The sequence below is a fragment of the Salmo trutta genome, chromosome 3 (genome assembly GCF_901001165.1).
Source record: "Salmo trutta chromosome 3, fSalTru1.1, whole genome shotgun sequence".
NCBI classification, from domain to species: domain Eukaryota; kingdom Metazoa; phylum Chordata; class Actinopteri; order Salmoniformes; family Salmonidae; genus Salmo; species Salmo trutta.
The window spans coordinates 25,889,645-25,896,656 of NC_042959.1; the positions used below are offsets into that span (position 1 = coordinate 25,889,645).

The 7,012-nt window shown below is 40.7% G+C and overlaps 1 long non-coding RNA gene across 1 annotated transcript; it reads right to left on the reverse strand.

Annotated features, from left to right (window-relative positions):
- Positions 1-3,906: 3,906 nt before the first annotated feature.
- Positions 3,907-5,790, reverse strand: LOC115171163 (uncharacterized). Its single transcript, XR_003871144.1, has 2 exons — positions 5,481-5,790; positions 3,907-4,639 (listed from the first exon to the last, which is right to left on the reverse strand). It is a non-coding gene; the product is annotated as an uncharacterized LOC115171163 (long non-coding RNA).
- Between the last annotated feature and the right edge of the window lie 1,222 nt (positions 5,791-7,012).

The following is a 7,012-nucleotide window of genomic DNA, read 5'->3' on the forward strand; positions in this document are numbered from 1 at the left end:
ATTTATGGACGGATCAATTAAAGGCACCTCTGGAGTTGAGCGGATGAAAGAGCTCCGACTAGCGAGATCCCATTTGCCTTTTAATTGGAATTCTGATTTAATTCTGATTGAATCCAAGTACTGTGCCATTACTTGTGACAGCCATCACAGAAATGTACCCTAATGGTTCTACAATATAAGCATCACAACAAGAAGAAGAGGACACAACATGCATGTATTATTCAAAGCCTTGTTTTTTATAGTCATGTGGAAAAAAGCTTCTAGATGCTTGGTCTACGTGAAAGCCCAAGTCACATGGATTTATCTCACGATTACAGTGCCGATATTAGGACGGAGTCTGCCTTGTGTGAAAGATACACGAAGGCATCATTATGTGTCCTTACCTTAGTATGTACATGTTTTAATTGACATGTACAGTATACTCAACACTAGAAGGCACAGCTTAGTCGTCAAAGGAACGATCATACAAAATTGTACATAGCTTTTTAGAATTGTTCATTTTGAAATTAATTCTGCCACTTTCCAAGAGTGTGCTCACCAACAACTTATCAAGATTGTTCACTTCGCCTGAGAAAGAGAAAAAATTGCATTTTGTGTTTGTATGCTGCATTAAGTACATGTCAATTCATATTTTCACGTTTACATGATATTCATCCTAATTGATTTTTCTGTCAACTTCGGGGACTGTTTCAGTCGATGTATTTAACAGGACAGACGTGTCTGTGGAAGACAGACTGATAATTACAGTTAGTCAACCACTGTCTGCTGGCGTAGAGATGATGAGAGAGGACGGACGGCCTTTTATGTAAATAAAGACCAAGCTGAACATTCAGTCAGAAGAGGTCTCCCACCCAAACATGCCTCCCTTTTACATTTCACTTTTAAAACATGTGATATCCAGCGGAAGATATTTTACATCAAAACCTTTTCAATAAAGCACATGGGGTAATAGTTTGCAATGTGCAGAGTCTCCTTTTACCCTTTTACAAGATACACTTTAAAACATCTTGCTAAGGATGGCACTGGTTGAATAAGATAAACTGATGAAACGGACTGAAGTGCTTGGCAGCTATGTCTTCATAGCCATGATAGCTAGCTGACTTTCTAGCACTTTAGCCAGGTTTTAAAATAGTGCCACTTACATCAGCGGTCTGGGGAAGATAACTGTACAGTATGTAGGTGTAAAGAAATGAGGAAGGCATGCAGAGAATTAGACTTCTTCTACTGCCTTTGGCACCTTGTTTGTTCTTTGAAACCAGATATTGTTTTTTGTTCCTCCCCTCAAAGCAGTTATGCAGTTGGTTGAAGTGTTATGCAATATGGTACATGCGTTTTGTTCTCATGGTAGGCTAGCCACATCAATTAATAAAGATCACAAAAGGTTATTGTGGTCATTCAGTGGACTATACTAACTTCAAGTAATAATGTTTTCACGGAACCTAAATCAGTTTGATCAATTAGTATGGCTGACGAAATGAATGGGTTAATTCATTTGTGATGTTTTAGTCGATTGTGTGGATTCTGCATGATATTTCAGAAAATCTCAATGTTCATATAAAAAAATCATAGTTATTATAATGTACTCTTCTTTTGCTATTTCCAATTTTCAAATTAATAAGCTTTATAATAATGGAAATAAGGAAGATGGCCATCCACATAGCAACAGACATGGCAACCACACACTGCATGAGACATGCAGCTAGTATACAACGGGTATAGCTGTACTATATTTAAATGACAAAAATGTTTAAAAAAATGAATTTTAAAATGTGTACCTACAGTGTAATTACACTGTACTGGCCTATGTAACTACCATGTAAAGACATACGATTCAGGGACATTTCATGTAAAGTAGGACCCTGTCTTGTTTCGAAGGGAGGCTACTTTATGTTTATTGTTGTGAAAACATGCTGTGCTAGCTCTGTGCTGCTGTCTAGCAGTAACAAAATCAGCTACTGTAAACACCACATTCCCCCCCCCCCCAGAACTCTACTCAAATGGTTTACGAATGTGGATCTCAGTATTAGGCCTAAAACAGCAGCTCATTCAAATGGGTTGGGGATGCAGTAGTCTTGATAATGAGGAGTTGTGTAAACAAACTGAGGCTGGGTTAAGAAGCTTAACCCTTCACAGCGCAGTACGGTGTCCATTATGGGACAACCTCAGCCTCAAGGCTCATGCCTCACTCATGACGATTGACTCAAGGAGGGGTAACATTTAAGACAAGGAGGGTGAGGCTTGAGGCTGAGAGTATCCTAAAATGGACACCGTAGTAGGGTGTTTCCTGACTTCACATCACATCACTTACCTCCTCCTCCTTCATCCTTCATGCTTCAGTAGGAATCTAATCTTCATCCCAAGGAAATCCCCAGATTCACTGAGGCAACAAAGAAGCAAATTCCTTCAATTGCTTCGGGACCACATAATTATATGAAAAACAAGGAGAAATGATAATAGCATGATTGACGTTTAATCGGTCCAAAAGAATATTAATATACCGGGTTGATATACAGGGTTGATAATCCAACTCCAGTCATTTACTCCATGCAAGAGTAAATCACATGTTAATGACCTCAAGGAGGTCTAGTTGTACTTCTTAGGTTGTAGTCAGAATGTGAGATAAAATGACATGAATTCTACTTGTTTTGTGTTTATGTGCCTTGAAACCACTGAGTCTAACTTCCACCAATGCGAACAACGCACATTTTTAAAGCATACAGCCAAAACATCACTTGTTAGAATGCACTAGAAGAGGGGATAACAGTGAACCACTAAACTGTTTGATGACCATATTTCTATATAATGCTTTTACAACACAATGACAAGAACACACTAACTATACCAACATGTCAAGTTGAAGATATCTTTCTTTCTCTTACTCGCCCCCCCCCTCCTCTTTCTCTCTCTGTTTGTCAGACAGCATGCATTCCAACATGGAAATTAGAAAACAAGATTAGAAAACAATGTATATAAATCCTCCCGTGTTCACTCACTGTTTACATTTTTCCAGGAAGGCACACTGAGCCTCGTCTCCATGGAAACTGCCAGTAGCCAATGGTGGGTCTCTTGGCCTGATCATGTGACATGATGCCTGTTGAGAGACATATTGAAGTTGGCAGTCAGGCTGTGTGCTGACTATGTTTTATTGAAAGGAAAATAAGAACCATTGAAACGGAAAAGCTCCTTATACTGCATAAATGACAATTTTGTCAATCTCAAAGCTCAACCTCTAACCCATTATATTAGTGATGATTGTTTTTTCCACACCTCACAGCATGTTTTGAGGGTGGGCAGGCTACAGTGTGTTGTTTTTCCCCCGTTAGGAAAACCTGCCCGTTTCTATCACCATTAGTTCATAAGCAACACACACACACACACACAATCCCTCAGAAAATGTGCTATTCCCTGTTCCCTGGGACTCTAGGAACAGTCTGTCGACCTTGATCACAGTCAATGGCTCTAATAGTTATTAGTTTGAGTCTGTTAGATGGGGAAACATGTTCTTCTCTTTCCCACTTCAGATGACACTTCTAGTCTCTGGCACATCAGGCACATTCTCCTCAATCACATCCATTTTAAGTAAGCGGATTCAAGATGCGATGAAGATGTTTAATTCCCAAATTGCAATTTTTACAAAGGCAGCAGAAAAATACAAAGTCCTACTGAGTTGACTGAATTGAAATGAAATTGCACCTTGCCATTGCTATGATGTAGTGTTGAGCAGCATCAAAACAGCTTTTACCCCTTCAGACAAGGTATTGGGAAGTTAAGCCTTCATTCCCCTGTGATAGTGTGTCACGTCGCCATGGTCTCATCTCCTCCGACTGAGCGCTGTCAAGATCCAGGGTAAGCCTTACTTTGTCACTCTAAGTTCATGATCTAGCCAGCAGCCTCTTTCCTCTCCTATTTTTTTAAAAGTATCAATAATGACTGCCTAATTACATTTAGATACAAGCTCTCACAGCTAACAGACAGTCAATCAATTTCCAGCTCCTCTTTTTCCCAATCATTGAACATGTTAATCTAGCCAGGCTAAGGCAATTTGATTTAATGCTGTCGTAATGCTATAATAAAAGTTTAATAGAATATGTAAGCATGGAAATCTGGTTGAAGGAGTTATTAAAGTGGGCCATATTAATGCAAAGCTACAGTATGTGATCTGTGAGTCATGACAAAGCAGGTACACTTATCAGCCAACAGATGGCAGAGAGAAGCAGATTAGCCTGGGTGTTGTGAGTGTGCGCTTCTAAGCTCCATTAACTTAGTGCACATCCATCCAGAGCCTATATAAGAGGCAGGCCTATACACCTCCGCCATCCATCCAGAGCCTATATAAGAGGCAGGCCTATAGACTTCCTCTCCCTGGGCAGCCCACACTGAAGCCTTTCAAGCCTACACCCTATCAGGCCTTATTCATCAGGGCACATCAAAAAGCAACTTAAGATGCTCTATCCCCCCTGATTTGCCAGGCACTCTCGATATGATTCTGCTCCACCTCAGGAAACAGGCACCCCCTCGGATTCAGGAGCCCATTTAATCAATGAGAAAGATTACAGTACTTCGGGGGCCTGCTGGCGCTGAGTTGAGATAGACGTCTTTGGTCTGAATGCAGGGGCCTGCTTCCCCGTTCCACACAGGTCTGAAAAAAAACATGGTGCTTTATGATTGACAGGGAGATAGAATGTGTTATTGTGAAAAGGTTACTGGATCTGTGGGAACACTGCTGTTGGAGAGGTCTGCATACAAGGGCAGGACCCGAGTGACATCCTGTAATGGTTCAATCGCAAAGTTTGAGAAAGTCTTTTAAGTAGTTGTCTACCGATTGATTGTACACCGTCTATGTCATTGTCATTTTTCTCTCTACCTTAACGTGTGTGTTAGATAAGCTGTTGCTGGTGGTGCAAAAAAACAATATGACCGAATCCAAGGCTTTCAAAGCATTGCAATTGTGGAGCATAGAAGGCTTCAGTTCTGTCTCTGTGTTACTTTGCCTCTATAGACGCACCCTGTTGACTACCATTTCAGACTTCTCAGCAAGTTGCAAAACACACTTTGAAATGTAGGCACGACTTCATTTCTCAAATAAATGTTTCAGCACCAGTTGATGTTTTAAATATTCACACCCATACGTGGTAAACAGATTAGTCATCAGCAGTGTGCTCCAGGTTTACCAAGCCAATGTTTACAGTACTGATATGTTTAAGCAGCTGCTTTCCTGAACTCAGAAAATCTGTCCAACAAATCTCCTATTGGCATTTAGAACTGCTCAACTCTTGTTTTCATATGCTTATGAATAAGAAATGCTAAAACACAGACCGCCTTTCTCCAATATGTTTTTCGTAGAATCAGAATTTCTAACATCAGTGAATCTATGAGTGGCATGCAGAATAATCTGTAAAGTAATGATACCCAAATACATAATCCCAAACCCTGAGTGGCAATCATTCCAGAATTATTATTGGTCATTTAGGCTGACTTACATCGACAGATTTGTCTTGGAGCGCGGATCTGAAGAGAGCCTCAGGAGGGTCTTCGGCAGGTCAGAAAAGGAGCCGAGCAGCGAGCAAAAAGGAGGCATTGTGTAAGCAGTCAGGTATGAGCTGTACAATTACATGAATGTGCATTTTATCATGGAGCCAGGAGCTAGGTCCGGGGCACAATCCTCCGGTTGTTACTGGGGTAGGTTTTCTTTGGCGTTGGCCGCTCACTTGAGCTTTGAGCGCTGAGTCAAAGGCATCATAGAGCAGCACCAGCAGGCCCAGGCTTCCGCTCCCTCCTCTCCTCACCCTGCCTGCTGCCCTTGGAGAGGAAGACGGAGACCAGCTCCCCACAGCATACACACACCACAATGACTCTTTGCATTTTTATGGGGCGTTTATTTTCTCTGGCGGGGAAAGAAATGAGACGGACGTTTGATTTAGGTGATTCAATTTGTTTTGAATCCCTCCGTGCACAATGTCACAGATACTGTGCGGTGCTTAAAAAATAAACGCCAGGCAGTTTAAAATCTGAAGTTTAAGTTGCCAATCAATGGCGTTAAAGGCCTAAGCACTTAAAATGGAAGGAAGAGGAGTGTAATACCTGTTTCCCATTAAAGAGAAAGTTTGATGATTGTGAAAGCAGGTGCATTACTTTGTTGTTAAAGTAATACTCTTTTGGTATTTTTTCATTAGTCCACTAATACATTAGTCCTAATACATTACTCCACTAATACATTCCCAAAATGTTTTGCATGTCAGCAAGGAAGTTTCCACGATATAGGACTTTCAAAAAGCTAATTGTAACTTGCCACATCATCATGATGATGCAACAATTAGCTTTTTGAAAGTCCTATATCTTGAAAACTTGATTGCTGATAAGCAAAACATTTTGGGACAGTATCAACAGTTGACTAATGAAAAAAAAGATGGTTTTGGAGTGGATTATTCCTTTAAGATTTTGAGCGCTTTCACCTTTCAGTATGACAAATTATCTCAAATTCTTTGTGCTCATAAGAGACACTTTCTAAATGTTTCCTCACTCTATGAATGCTTGCTTGTTATTATTTAGTTATTCATTTTGTGGTAACCCAGGAGCAATTTCCTCTCTATAATGGCAGGTGGGTATACAGTTGGATTATATTTCTTGACTATTGCATCTCTCTCTCTGCCTCAATCGATCTATCCATCCTTGTTGTGACAACAGTAAGGGACTTGTTGTGTGGTGTCATTTGCCCTAACACTGTAAAGCTTGCCTTCATCTGGGAATTAAATATTGTCCACTGACCGCATGATTGAATGGCTCGCTGTGTTACACCGAAAGTGTTGCCCATAAATATTTCACCAAGAAAATTGCTTTGTGCAATAAATCCATCATCCATGCTGTGACATGTCGCGGGGCGAGACCCCGCGACAGGGCCGTTACTCTCCGTTTCACCTCGTGAGCTACTGCAATTAACCAGGCTCTCATACATCATTCGCTGGTCATTTACAAAGTCATCGGCTTCCTTCCTGCTTTCATTACAATCATATAT